The sequence below is a fragment of the Sceloporus undulatus genome, chromosome 2, assembly GCF_019175285.1.
Source record: "Sceloporus undulatus isolate JIND9_A2432 ecotype Alabama chromosome 2, SceUnd_v1.1, whole genome shotgun sequence".
Lineage (NCBI taxonomy): Eukaryota > Metazoa > Chordata > Lepidosauria > Squamata > Phrynosomatidae > Sceloporus > Sceloporus undulatus.
Genome location: NC_056523.1, coordinates 331,387,499 through 331,402,983, shown reverse-complemented (window position 1 = coordinate 331,402,983; position 15,485 = coordinate 331,387,499). Strand labels below are relative to the sequence as shown.

Below are 15,485 nucleotides of genomic sequence, written 5' to 3'. Positions count from 1 at the left end.
CAGCCTCACAAGAAAATCGTCCTAGAGGCACCTCCATCTTGATTACAAAAAGCAGAGAAAGCAGGATCATACCGCCCTTTTCAAAACGCCCCTAAACTAAGGTCTTTTGCACCAACTCCCCCTCATCATTTTTGGACATGTACCAAAAATGTTATCCTTGTGTGCGGCTGAGACACAAACCCACAACCGCCGGGTTATAATCCTATTGTGCCAAACGTTCAGGCAGGATCTCAAAAATGCTAAACACCTTGTAAACCATCGACCACTCATCTCGAAACTTTCATGAGATTAAGTGGAGGGGTTCTTCTTCAAATGGTGGAAAACAACATGCACCAGAGCCATGGTGAGAATTTTTTTTCCAAAAGAAAACCATTTGCTTAGAAGAAGAAGAAGGAATCTAGAGACAGATTTAAGAAGAATGGGAGCTTGATACAGTCTTAAAAGGATGCCATAGGATCAAATTTTGTGGAGGTTTGTGCTGACAACTGTGAGAAACAGTTAGGAAGTTGTTATAAAAAAATGAACGTAGAGCTTCCGTTATAATTATGACGTCAGGAGGAATTCAGGAAATTATAGATTTTGGAGTATGAAATATACTCCACCAAAGAGAAGGGAAGAGGACCCGGAAGGCTGGTATTGTACGTTAGTCCAACCTTTAATATTAGTGTCTGTGGTAGATTAATGTTAGGCTGTTTATCTGCGTACCATTCACCCTTTCCTTCCCCTGAGGCTGAGACACGTGGACTTGCCCAGGTTTTACTCCTCCAGTGGGCTTTTCCATGGCCAAGTGGGGATTTGGAACCTTGCTCTCCTGGAAGTCACAATTCCAATTACTCAAATACTTTGATCCTTACAACTCCTGCAATCCCTGGTTTGCCTTCTGCAATGACAAGCTAATCCTCATAGGCCCCGGTAGGGAAAGAGTTGGCCACCTTGATTTCCCCATCCTTTCATGCGGCACATTGCTTCAGATCCTGAGAAAAGTGCAAATTGCTGCCTGTACGTGCAAACAGAAGGTTCTGGCCATGACAGCCAGGCTTCTGGGAAACACTGCAGCTCTCTAAATCCTGCACACCTACAGGCGGACGGAGTGTCAAGACAAGAATAAAGCTTCCCTTTTAATAAGCACAAGTCACAAAACAAAAATCAAAGCGCTACGTGGTGCCTTTGAGGCTTTTTTCATCCAACAATGTCACCCAGGCCCCCCCCTTTGGGGAGATGGAGGGTGACAGAGCTCGTTGAGCTAGTGTGCCACTCATGTCAACAATATAACAACCCATCATACAGTGTTTAACATAAGACCTTCCTATTTGAAGTTTCCTATCAAACCCACCCAAGTGCTGAGGTGGACATTCCAGGTGAACATCGGTTCTTCCCTAATCCTGTTGATTGTGATGTTGGTGCAACGGTTCATTTGCTTGCCTGTGGTTGTGCAGGCGATTGCAGTTTTTGGGGTACGCTCTTGGCTATTGGTGTGCTTGCCCACACTGTGTTGGTGGCATGCTTCGAGGGTTTTGAAGCCAACGGGTAACCAATTGTGTTGCATGGGGTTGTGAAAACAAAACCAACCAACCTCATTCCAAGTTAGAGAATTCAACAGGGCAGAGAAGTTTTCATTCAAGCTAGAGACAACAGAGGAACGGCAGAGAGAGCCACCAAAATGATAACCCAAGTTACGTAAAACCAGAATGTTTGCATGCTGTCTCTTTCCATCTCTCCCGCTCTCAACATCCAACATTTATACTACAAGCCAATATTTGTTTGCTGGCTTATGGACGGCGCGGCGGCGGGCTCTCTCAAAGCTTGTGGTCGTAGTAGCCCACTCTCAAAGCGTACGGCGGCAAGGGGGGCCTGTCCGACTCCTCTTCGCTGTTCTGATGACAGATCCTCAGAGAGGGACACTGCAAGGCACAAAGAGCCCTCTTCACCAGTCAAACAGGCCTGTCAACCTTCTAAAAGTATTTCATTCATCATTTTTAATTTATTGCCACCTTTCTATCAAATTGAAACCAAGTCGCATCTCACAAAATTAACATTGTCCTCTCTCTAACTCAATCAGTTGTTGCGCTTGTCCCTTCAGTAACAATCTCTGAAACACATGGCACACCCTCTCCCAGTGCTTTCTGGCCAGTTCTTCCGAGGAGGTTTGCATGGCCTGTTTCTTACAGTTGAGAGCGTATGATGTTGTCCAAGCTTCCCAACTGATTCCATGATACCGCAGGATTCAATTCATGACCTGCTGGAGTGGCACTCAGAATGCCTACAACAGATGATTTATACTATCTCTTTCTGTCCATTTTTTTTTCCCCCCCAGTTTATTACTCTACAGCTGGCCTCCGTAGCCACATTTTTCTTAATCCTGGATTCAACTGCTTGAAAATATTACTCTCTCTCTATATATATTTATTTCCAAAAGCAATGTTGATTTTTGTCATGTTATAGGAACACCATTTCATTTTTTATTTACTGGGACAATGAAGACATGCATCCATGGCATTCTGTTGGTACCCATGGCTGGTCTGGAAATGTATTTACCTCCCACTCTATAGCACAAGGCCTCTGGGCACGCTCTTACAATACCAATCAATTACACTGTTTAGAATCCAAAACAATAATGAAAAATTGATTTTAAACATTTTTAAAAACCCTATTCACAGATGACTTAATTTTTAGAAGTTTTAAATATGTCTAAAACTTGTTGTGTACCGCATTGGTATGCACTCCAGTTTTTAAATCCTCACCTACACCAACTTTCACAAAAACGTTCATCCCACAAAAGGAACCCACATCAGTACCAGTTGGGCCTCCCAAACAATGGAGGGCATTGCCACCACAGCCGGGCCCTATAGAAGCGGAGCTGTCCCACACCTCCAGGCACTATACAGTTCGATCTCCCAACATTGCAGCTTTGACTTTGCAGCTTTGATTATTCGTGGATTTGTTAAATTTAATATTTTCTTTAGGAACTCTCAGGTCATTTCAGCATGATTCTGCGGACGGTTTAGCCATAGAGTTACATGGAGGGACCGAGTCTATAGAAAACCATTTCCTTAAGATTCTGCAGGTCCTCCAGTGCAGTTTGTGGTCAACTTTCCACAGAAGGAGGATGGCTAGAGATTTGCTAGAGAGGTGTTCTCCCAAGTTAAAAAAAAGGTTATTTTTAATTTTAACTTCTTTTCACCAAGGTCTGCCCTCCAAACCCCCCCCAAGCAACTGTGAGGAGTTGCACTGGACTGTCCCCACTGAGGAACACAGTTCTCAGACAACTTATAAAAGCAAGGCTTCTTTAACCTTTGTTGTCTGTTTAGTGCCAACAATTCAACTTTATCCTGGAGACCCTATGAATGAGAGACCTCCAGGTCAGCATCTCTTCAACTGCCTGCTCAGCTCTAGTCTGGGATTCTCTTATGGGATTTCAGTCTTCCTCTTTTCATATTGCCCTCCTCTTTACCAAGCACTCTGAGTTCCCAAAGGACTTTGAAGGCTTTGAAATATCGTTAAGTTTATGCCTACATCTGTGAGTTTTTCAGAAAGTTGGAAGACAGAAAAAGAAAGCTCTTAGACTAAAGCACCGACTATTCAGGGAATCATAAAAGCAGAAACCCTCTATTTTGCTTGCCAGGCCTCACCTGAAATCCTGTGTCCAGTCTGGGCCCACAATGTCAACAAAGGGATGCTGAGAAGAAACTGGAGCATGTCCAAAGGAAGGCAACTAATAAAATGGTGACTGGTCTGGAAAGCCTTAACTTGGAGACAATTACGAGTGAATGCTAGTCTTGTTTAGTCATTTGAAGGGGTTGTCATATTCAGGGACGGAGCAAGCTTGTCTTCTGTTGCTCCAGAGAATCGGCCCCCGATCATGGATGGGACGCTACAGGAAACGAGATCCACTTACTTCTGACAGTAAGAACTGTTCACAGTAGAAGACCCCCCTAGGACCGTGGTGTGTGAAATATCCTCTTTGGCGGTCTTTGACCAGAGACTGGATGGCATTGCTTTGATTTTGAGTTCCTGATGGCAGGGGGTGGTTGGACTAGCTGGCCCTTGGGGGTATCTTTCAGCTATATGAAGTTCTGATTCTATATTGGAGGAATGCTTTCGGCCTTTCATTCAGTCCATTTCCAATCACCATTGTCCTTCAAACAGATTCCAAACACCAGTGTATAAAATCCAAACCACCACCTGCCCGTCCTTGCTGGGGAAGGCAGACCCTCCACACTTCTCCCTTTTGGCACTGTCACCCAGACTGGCCTCAACGTCTGTATCAGGCCTGGCCCTTGGTAGTGTGAAGTTGGCGGTTTGGGCTGTGCCCTCGCACCCTCATGTTGGCTGCCTGCTTGCCAAACTCACATGGGCACAAGTGAAACGGGCTGTCAGAGGCGAGGGTTCTCCTTCAGCGGCATTTTCCTGAGTGCTGGTTGAATGAAACAGTACTGGTGAAGGCTCATCAGGGGGCACCATAGCCAAGGCAAAGGCTGTGAAAACAAACTGATCATTGCCCAAGGTGAAACCTTGTTGCTTCTAAAGTCACCATCGAATTACTCCACAGGCCGCTGCTGGACTATGGCGAAGAAAAATGTAGTACTTGCACAGCTGCAAAAAAATGAAACCAAGGATATAGGATGTGGGACACCTGTATAAGATTTATTCATGTGAAGGGATCTCGGAGTCCTAGCAGCCCACAAGTGAGCACCAGTCAACAGTTGTGATGCAAAAAACTTTAAAAAGCGCCAAAACCAATTTTAGGTGCTTCAATAGAGTATATGTTAGATCGAGGGAAGAAATAGTGCCACATATTCTGCTTTTGTGATCATGTCCCACCTGGAATATTGTGTCCAGTTCTGGTCTCCAGGAGTTCCAAAAAGGATGCTGAGAAACGAGTGGTCCCAAAGGAGGGGACCCAAAATGGTGTGAAGGATTGGGAAAACATTCCCTATGAGGAGAGACCTTAGGGCAAGCTGCGGGGTGTTTAGCAATGGGAAGATGATGGATTAAGAGGTGATATTAATAGCATGTTTGTTGAACGGAGATAAGTGTTCATATTGAGCGATTAGAGCAAATTGTTTTCTGTTTGCTCCAGCGACTAGGACCCAGAACAATGGATGCAAGCTAAGAAAAGAGATTCACCTCAACATTAGGGGAACTTCCCTGCCAGTAAGGGCTGTTCGACAGTTAGAACACATCCTCCTCCGGAGATTGTTGGTGGCGTCTCCTTCCTTGGATGTCTTTAACACAGAGGCTGGATGACATCTGTTGGGTTGCTTGGATTGGCTGAATTCTGCCTGGAAGGGGCTTTGGATTGGATGGCCCTTGGGCGTCTCTTCCAACTGTTATGGTAAGCTGAGGGGCAACGGAAATCCGTTCCATTTAAAAAGATTGTCTTCAGCGCTGTTTAAATTTACAGTGCTTTATAAATAAAGATTGATAATAATATTACTAATAATCAATAAGAGATTAGGGTTGCCAGGTCATGATTCTCTAGTCTGAGATTCTGCGTTTCCCTCAGGATTTAAGGAGATGCATAAAATGCCCTTAAGTATGAGGACTTTAAACATTACACAACAGTTGCACAACATTATACCATTCAACTTCAAATAATTCAAAATTCTAAACAATAAGGATTATAAACGCCACATTAAGACACCACATATTCTGAAGGCCAGCACTCTCAACCCCGAGATTCTCCCTTTTTGCCACAGGTCCAGCAGAAGCCGGCCCAGACACTGAGACTGGGAGTCCCGACCCCAAACCATTGGGGCAAAAATCCCCACCTGGATTCAAAATGACAAGAAGAGACTCCTGAATAAAGATTGTTGTGACAAAATCCTGATAAGTAAACGAAGACTTACCTAACTAGCTGCATAGCTTTGGTAAATCTGTTCAAGCGGAAAGGTTGGTGGCACCTCCTTGCGTGACGCTTTTTCTACAAAAGGAGTCCACTGCCCCATCGGTCAGGGATGCTTTGTTTGTTAGATGGCCCTTGGGTTCCCCACAACTATAAGAGACCTCCCAGTCAATCAGGTCTTGCAGACCTAAGAAGCAGCCCATTGTGGCTTCCCTGGATAAGAGTCTACCATTCTACAATGAGTCTTTTTTTCCTCCTTCCTATTGCCTTCATCATTTCCGACATATAGGGACCCTAAGGAAGTGTCTTCTGGGGCGAGAGAGTGTGACTCATCCAAGGTCACCCACAGCCAGTTGGAGAATTGAACCCTGGTCTCAGGTGTTGTACTCCAAGCCCAACCCCGTGAACACGCGGGCTCTTCTACCTTACTTATTCTCTTTTTCTGGTTCGTATGCCTTCTCTGATACGTTTTGTCGCACATGTGAAAAGCAACTAACCAGTGATTCAGTTTCAACACGGCCGCATGTAAAAGGGTGGGGGGAAAAAACAATATTATTTGGCCTTAATGGTCTTTGTGATGCACAGGAGAGTAGGAGGTTACACTCACAACAAAATCTGTTGCTTTGGGAGAAACAGAGGTTTCTCTTCCAGTTTATACAGCTCCGATTGCAATAAATCAAATTAAATCAACAGGTGGAGGCGAAATGGTTCTAGCGCCAGCCCTTAAAGGCACATTGTGGGCAAGCCATTTTGGAGAACCAGCATCCACACCATCCTAATTCTTCCCAACGATTTGTTGCTGGCTGTTAGAATCATCGCACTTTACACAGACCGCCCAAAACGGCGGGTCTGCCAGTGCCCTCATTTGCTGCGCGGAGGAAGCCTCAGAGGCCAAACCGCATGGACTCCATACGCGCCGCAAAACAGAAGTCGCAAAAAGTGGCTTCTTTTGCTATGGTGCCATTATGACACTGCAAAGTGCCATGGCACACTTGCGGTGTCATTAAGAGCACAATTGTGCGGACGCCTAAGCATCCACTATGTCAAATCATGGACTAGTGCCCATGTTAGCATGGGTGCCATGTGCCACCACTTTGTACATGCTCGGTGAGTACTGGGTTAGGGGCTCCGGATTAGGAGAACGCCCCTCACTTTTATAACCCTAGCCTACGTGCTGAGCCGAACTTTTTGGTGGTCTGAAAACGCATAGATCCTCAGAGTTGGAAAGAAGACCACAACGGCCTCATTCCAATCTCCCTGCCCAGCAGGAAGGAGGATACTCTCATCAACAGCATACCGCAGATGGCCTGTGACAAGGAGTTGACAACTTGAGCCTGTCCCGAGGAAGGGCCACCGAAATGGTTGACCAGGCCTGGAAACCATGCCCCAGTGGGTCTGTTTAGCCCTGGAGAAGAGCGGTTAAGAGGTGACTGATAGCCCTGTTTAAAATTTTGACGAGGTAGTCACATTGCGGAGGGAGCAAGCTGTTTTCTGCTGTCCAGAGACTAGAACATGGAGCCAAGGATGCACACTACAGGAAAAAGAGATTCCTCTAAACATAGGAGGAGGATTCCTGACAGTAAGGCTTGTCGACAGGGATCACACTACGTCCTCGGAGTGTTAGCGGATTCTCCTTCTTGGAGGCCTTTAAACAGAGGTGGATGGCATCTGTCGGGGATCGCTTGCACTGTGAATTTCCTTACCTAGCAGGGGATTGGACTGGATGTCCCTGGAGTCTCTTCTAAAACTCTAGGATTCTATTATTCACCCCTTTGCCATTTATCCTGCGGTTACTTACGACAGCTCCAGAGGTGGTCACGGGAGCGTTTAGGGGGGCACCAGACAGGATTGATTATGGGGCTACTGGAAGATGATTCTGTCCCTGGGATGTCCACGTCCCAGCTGGCCTCCTTGGTGAAGCTGCGGCTGAAGAGAAATGGGCCCTCGGGTGGTTGCCCCCCTGAAGCTGTGGTGGTCAGAAACTTACCCTACCGTGACAGCACGAGGAGGGAAGCGGTACGGTGGACCACACAGGATGAACTGGCACCCCTGGTTGGCGCAAGGGCTGCTTCGTGGTGGCCCCATTCCAATGTTGCCTGACACCACCTGGAAGAGTGGGGGGACGCCAAAGGAATTGGCTTGCCTGAACCCCCTCCCATGGGACCTTTCTGAAAGCAGGGCCTCCAACCCAGGAGGAGAGCACAACTCAGGAGGAATGCGGAAGAGGAGAGGCGGCCGGAGAGTTCAGGCCCACCAGAAGGCGGAGGTGTATTTGGGAGGGTTCCACTTGCCCCTCAAACCCTCCCAGAGCTCCATCTTGGCCTGCAAGGAGGGCTATCTATCCCTTTGGGGGCCAGGAAGGAGGAACGCTGGGGGCAGTAAACACCTGCAGCTGTGAGGGGCTGGATCCTCTTGGACCCAGGGACCACACCAGGGTGTGGAGAAGGAGGGAAGAGCCAAAAGCCCTGGATCCAAAACGTCCTCTCAGTAGATATTTTTGTTTGTGAAGCTGGGCAGGGAGGGGATGGAATGGGAGAACATCTGCTTGAATAAAGTCCATGCGAAAGGGGCCTAGGAGTTGTAGCAGACTGAAAGTTGAATATGACAAAAGGCCAATGTGATTCTATGCTGCATCAATAAGAAATATAGGGTCTTGAGCAAAGGAAGGCGTAGTGCCACGATTAATTCTGCTTTGGTCAGGCCTCACCTGGAATACTGTGGTACAGTTTTTTGGGCCAGCCACAATTCAGAAAGGAAGGTGACAAATTGAGAGTGTGGTCTAGAGGAGGGCATCCAAAATGGTGAAGGGTCTGGAAAACATGCCCTATTAGGAAACTTAAGGAGCTGGGATAGGATTAGCCGGGAGAAGAGATGGATGTTAAGAGGTGATATGTAAAAACCTGTTTAAGTATTTGAAGGGGTGTCACTGAGGATGGAAGCAAGCTTGTTTTTTCTGCTGCTCCAGAGAATAGGACAGGATGAAACTACAAGAAATTCCGACACCTCAACGATAGGAAGACCCTGGAACAACATTCCTCAATTGAGGATGGTGGAGTCTCCTCCTTTGGAGGTCTTTCAACAAGGCTGGATGGGCATCCGGTCGGGATACCTTGATTGTGAGGTTCCTGCAGGTAGAATAGGTGGACTGGATGGAGTGTGTCTCTTCCAGCTCCAGTATTCTCTTGATTCTATCATTCTCAAATTCAGCCCTAATATGAAGAAATCATCCTTTTTCAAAGCCAGAAGGGATTCTGTGCCTTCTTCCCCATTTTATTTTTTGGGGGGTGGGGGGTGGGGGGTGATGGTATGTTTTATAGTTCAAAGCAGCCCCTTTACAGGATCTTGGGTAAAAAAAATTAGCACCTGGAATGTCCCAATTGCCAGCCAACTGAATTCATATTGAGCGTAGAAAGAATCTAGGAACCTCCAGCTACATGTGCAGTCTATCTCTGAACCCAGGGCATAATGAGGGGAGGAGAGGACTATTTCGTCTCTTTCATCTTGCTTCTCAGGCAACCAGGTTCATCTCTACGGGCGGTTCTGGAAGCTAGGAAGATCGGATGAGTGAAGCCTTGTATGGGGTGGACAACATTTCGCTTATCCCGTTGGGTGGCATGATGGGAGTGGTAGTCCCCCATCCCATCCAGAGGTGCTCCATCAGGCCGGAGGATGCTTTTCTTCCTGGCAAATGGAAGCAGTAGGAAGGAAGTCCATAGGTTTGAAAGTCAAAAAAAGAGATTCCCCCAAATGCCAGAAGAGGCTTAGGGGCTTCCAACACCAGAATCCCCCCCTCCAAACTAGCATGGAAAGGCTATGTTGGTGGGATCACACACAGAACTCCTGGCCAGCATAGAAAAGTTCACCTTGGGGGATCAGAACACCAGAATCTCTCCAGGCAGCATGAATAGTTTCTTATGGGGGGGGGGGGAAGATTAGAACGCCTAGCATCCCCCTCGAGCATGAAATAGTTCTTTTTGGGGGGGATTAGAAACACCAGGCATCCCCTCCATCCAGCATGAAATAATTCTCCTTTGGGGGGGCAGGAGAATCAGCAACACCCAGCATCCCATCTAGCTGGGAAGGTCAGTCTGGATGACCTTTGGGGTCCCTTCCAACTCTCATATTTTGTGCTTGTACTCGACGGCCCCCCTCCAGCCTTGTAGACCCACCCGCCTTGGTAGAAAGGCTTGTGAGGTTCCATCAGCCACAAAGCAGGAGGTGCTTTCTCAGAGACCCACAGAATTGCCAGTACCATGAGGCAGTTCTTTAGAGAGTTGTGTAGAAGTTGTGTAGAGAGACAGAAGAGAAGAGTGGTTTGAGTGTTGGCTAGGAGTACTGGAGACCAGGTTTGATTCCCAGCTCAGCACAAAGAAGCAGCCTAAGCCATCTGGCTTGGTCAGACATTAGCCCTGGGCACAATGCCAGAATATGACAAACTGGAAGGTGTCAGAGAAGATACCACGTGCTTTAACTGCCATGGCACAATGCTGTGGGATCCTGGCGACGTGTAGTTTCGGAGATATTTAGCCGTCAATAAGAGAGCCCTGGTGCCCCCCAACAAGTAACAAATCCAGATTGCACAGGAGCATCAAATGGCATGGATTCTGCAGTGCTGCAGCAGCCTGAGAGGTGGAATGATAGAAACAATCTTCAAATATCCGAGGGCTGCCATATACAAGATGGAACCAGTTTGTTTTCTGCTGCTCCAGAGACTAGGCCACAGGAACAATAGATTGAAATCAAAGGAAAAGAGATCCACCCCAACATTAGGAGAGCTTCTGAAGTGAGAGCGTTTGACAGTGGAATGGACGGCAGGCAGTGGACTCCACCCTCTCTTTTGGAAACCCTTAGAAGAGGCTGGCTGGAGGACATCTCTCAGGGTACTTTAGTGGTGGATTCCTGAACTGGCAGGGCTTGGTCTAGATGGCCTTTGAGATTCTGCCAATGCCCATAATCCTATAGAATCAGAGAATCATAGGTTGGAAGAGAACCACAAGGGCCTCCCAGTCCAACCCCATTGCCATGCAGGAATCCAAATCAAAAGCATCCTGACAGATGGCCATCCAGCTCTGTTTAAAGACCTCCAAGGAAGGAGACTCTATCACCCTCTGAGGGAGTGCATTCCACTGTCGAACACCTTACTGTCAGGATGTTCCTCCTAATGTTCAGTGGTCTCTTTTCCTGTCGCTTGCATCCATTTCCGGGTCCTGTTATCTGGAGCAGAAGAAAACAAGGCTTGTTCCCTCCTCAATAGGACATCCCTTCAATATTTAAACAGGGCTATCATATACCTCTTAACCTTCTTTTCTCAGGCTAAACATCCCCAGCTCCTAAGTCGTTCCTCATAGGGCATGGTTTCCAGACCCTTCACCATTTTTGTTGCCCTCCTTTGGACACGCTCCAGTTTCTCAATGTCCTTTCTGAATTGTGGTGCCCAGAACTAGACACAATATTCTAGGTGGGGCCTGACCAGAGCAGAATACAGTGGCACTATTACTTCTCTTGATCTAGACACTATACTTCTACTGATGCAGCCTAAAATAGCATTGGCCTTTTTAGCTGCCGCATCACACTGTTGACTCATGTTCAACTTGTGGTCTACTTGGACTCCTAGATCCCTTTCACACGTAGTTTCATTCAGCCAGGTGTCACCCATCCTATATCTGTGCATTTTATTTTTCCGCCCTAAGTGCAATACCTTACATTTCTCCGTGTTGAATTTCATTTTGTTAGCTTTGGCCCAGCTTTCTAGTCTATTCAGGTCATTTTGAATCTTGATCCTGTCCTCTGGGGTATTAGCTATTCCCCCCAATTTGGTGTCATCTGCAAATTTGATAAGTATGCTCCCAATTCTGTCATCCAGGTCATTGATAAAGATGTTGAATAGCACTGGGCCCAGGACAGAGCCCTGTGGGACCCCACTGGTCACTTTGCTCCAGGAGGAAAAGGAGCCATTGCTGACCATCCTTTGGGTTCGGCCGGTCAACCAGTTACAAATCCATGTAACAGTTACTTTGTCTAGCCCACATTTTACAAGCTTGTTTGCAAGAATATCATGGGAAACCTTGTCAAAGGCCTTACTGAAATCAAGATATACTACATCCACAGCATTCCCTTCATCTACCAAGCTGGTAATTTTAGCAAAGAAAGAGATCAGATTTGTCTGGCATGACTGACTTCTTTCTCTGAAACCCATGTTGACTTTTTGTGATTATGGCATTGCTTTCTAGATGTTCACAGACTCTCTGTTTAATGATCTGCTCTAGAATCTTTCCTGGTATTGATGTCAGACTAACTGGACAATAATTGTTGAGATCCTCTTTTTTCCCCTTTTTGAAGATGGGGACAACGTTTGCCCTCCTCCAGTCTGCTGGGACTTCTCATGTTCTCCAGGAGTTCTCAAAGATTATTGCCAATGGCTCCGATATTACATTTTCCAGTTCTTTTAATACTCTTGGATGTAGTTCATCTGGCCCTGGAGACTTATATTCATTTAGATTAACAAGGTATTCCTCTACTATCTCTTTACTTATTCTGAGCTGAAATTCCTCTATTCTGTCCTCTGCTCCATTATCCTCAGGTTGAGCACCCTTTGCCTTTTCTGAGAAGACTGAGGCAAAGAAGGTGTTTAGTAATTCTGCCTTTTCTCTGTCTTCTGTTAGCATTTTGCCATCTTCTCCACGCAGTGGCCCTATCGTTTCCTTCTTCTTCCTTTTGCTGCAGACATATCCAAAAAAAGCCCTTTTTATTGTTCTTAACCTCTCTAGCAAGCCTGAGTTCATTCTGCGCTTTAGCTTTTCTGACTTTACCCCTACACATGCCTTCTATTTCTTTGAATTCCTTTTTTGTGATTTCCCCCTTTTTCCATTTCTTATACATCTTCCATTTCAAACTTAGCTCAGTTGAAAGTTCCTTAGTCATCCATCTTGGTTTCTTGAGACAGCTCCCATTTTTCTTTCTCACTGGAACTGTTTGAAATTGTGCCTTCAATATCTCTCTTTTGAGAAACTCCCATCCGGTCTGAACTCCCTTCTCTTTTAGTATTTCTGACCATGGGATCACCCTCAATACTTCTCTAAGTTTACTGAAATCCGCTCTCCTAAAGTCTAGAATGCGTGTTTGACTATGCCTGGCTTCTCCTCTCCATTGTATAACAAACTCCAGGAGAACATGGTCACTTCCACCTAAGGATCCCACCAATTGCACCCCATTAACCAAGTCATCCTTGTTGGTTAGGATCAGATCCAAAATAGCTGACCCCCTTGTTTCCTCTTCCACCTTTTGGACCATGAAATTGTCTTCCAGGCAAGTGAGGAATTTGCTAGACCTTGAGGATTTGGCTGAGTTTGAATTCCAGCAAATATCAGGATAGTTGAAGTCACCCATCACTACTACATCTCTCTTTTCTGACTGTGTAGTCATCTGTTCTAGAAAGGCATCATCCAATTCCTCCGTCTGACTTGGGGGTCTGTAGTAGACTCCCACCGTAACATCCTTGTTGTTTCCCTCCCCTTTGATTCTTATCCAGATGCTCTCCACCTGGCTTCCATGATTGATGTCCTGGATCTCTTCACTGGTGTAAATATCTCTGACATATAGTGCTATTCCTCCTCCTTTCTTGTTTGGCCTATTCCTCTTAAAAAGGTTATACCCCTCTATTTCCACATTCCAATCCTGAGACTCGTCCCACCAGGTTTCAGTGAGGCCTATTATATCATATTTGCTTTGCTGTACTAGGAGTTCAAGTTCATCTTGCTTATTTCCCATGCTCTGTGCATTAATGTAGAGGCATCGCAGACCACGGGTCCCATTTACTTTTTGCTTGTGCAAGTTTATTTGCCTCCCACTGTTGGATCCTTGTACTTTTTTTCTTGTTTCCTCTATGTCTGTTTGACTACCTTCTCCAGCCCTTTCGCCTTCCTTAATATTGTCTCCCTTCCCCACGGAACTCAGTTTAAAGCCCTCCTGATCAAGTTCTTGAGACTGTTGGCAAAAACATTTCTTCCAACTGCCATGAGATGCAACCTGTCCATTGCAAGAGGTCCCTCCTCATGGAACCGCAGCCCATGATCAAAGAATCCAAATTGTTCTTGGCAGCACCATCTGCGAAGCCAGTTGTTCACATCCGCTATTTTCCTCTCCCTTCCTGGACCGTGCCCTTCAACTGGCAGAAGAGACGAGATGACAACCTGTACATCCATTCCTTTCAGCTTCCTACCAAGCGCCTCGTAATCCCTTTTGATGTTCTGAAGGCTGTGTCTTGCAGTATCATTAGTTCCCACGTGGACCAAAAGGAAAGGGTATTGGTCAGTAGGCTTGACCAGTCTTGTCAGCCTCTCTGTCACATCCCGGATCTTTGCACCTGGGAGACAACACACCTCTCGAGACATCTTGTCAGGCCTACATATCACTGCTTCTGTACCCCTCAGCAAGGAGTCCCCCACTACGACCACACGCCTCTTCCGAGGCTTAGCAGCGACTGTTCCCTCGGGTGGGACTCTCAGGCTCCCCTGCTCTGTCCCTGAAGTCTGTCCATGCTGCTCTTCTTCATCCTTCTTGATAAGGGAAAGAGCTTCGAATCGATTCTCTAGCTGCAAGTTCCCCGAACAATTCCTTCTTGGCTTACTTCTCTTTGTGACATTCCTCCAGCTGTCTGCCTCCTGTGTATGGCAAGTGACCTCTTCCACCCTAGCATCTTCCTCTGCGTGGTACTCATCCAAGATCCTTAGTTCTGTTGTGTCCAGGAAATCCTCTTGTTCCCTAATATGCTGAAGTGTAGCTACTCTGGACTCCAGCTGCTGCACTTTCTCCTCCAAGAGCACTACCAACTTGCACTTGGTGCATGTGAAGTTCTCCACTTCTGTAGACAAGAAGAGAAACATCCCACAAGAGTTGCAGGTGACTGCAGCAGATCCCTCGCCGTCCATACTGCAAGGTCTTTAGTAATGACTATAACAGGACTGTGGGGTTCCTCTTTAAAAAATTCTCTGGTAAAAACCAACGTTAAGGCCCCTGATGACTTGGCCTTTTTCACCAGTCTGTGGAAGTGAGTTCAGTCTACTGGGAATACAGCTTTAAAGGAATGTCCTGGCTGCTATCTTATACTTAAAGGCAAGGTTCTGTTTCAATATCTGATTCTAACCCAATGCCACTTGAGTAGAGTTGTTGAGTTAAAGAAAATTAAAATTCGCGTGCCGTTAGGCTCTGGAAGGTGTTATATAAAGCTAGTCTGTTAGCTCCGCTCCCTTGTGACTCACAGATGTGATTCACAGAAGCTCCGCCCCTTCAGCAACAAGCACACGGTCTCAATATGGCTGCCCAGCAGCTCCTCTCCTTCTCCTCTCTCTGGCCGGACTGTTCTGGAAGGCTCTGGAAGGTGTTATATAAAGCTAGTCTGCTAGCTCCGCCCCCTTGTGACTCACAGAAGCTCCGCCCCTTCATCAACAAGCACACGGTCTCAATATGGCTGCCCAGCAGCTCCTCTCCTTCTCCTCTCTCTGGCCGGACTGTTCTGGAAGGCTCTGGAAGGTGTTATATAAAGCTAGTCTGCTATCTCCGCCCCCTTGTGACTCACAGAAGCTCCGCCCCTTCAGCAACAAGCACACGGTCTCAATATGGCTGCCCAGCTGCTCCTCTCCTT

The 15,485-nt window shown here is 46.6% G+C and overlaps 1 long non-coding RNA gene across 2 annotated transcripts in view; it reads right to left on the bottom strand.

Moving 5' to 3' along the window:
• The window catches only part of LOC121923579, a 31,649-nt gene that overhangs the window by 9,977 nt on the left and 6,187 nt on the right, over positions 1-15,485 (bottom strand). The window lies entirely within an intron of this gene.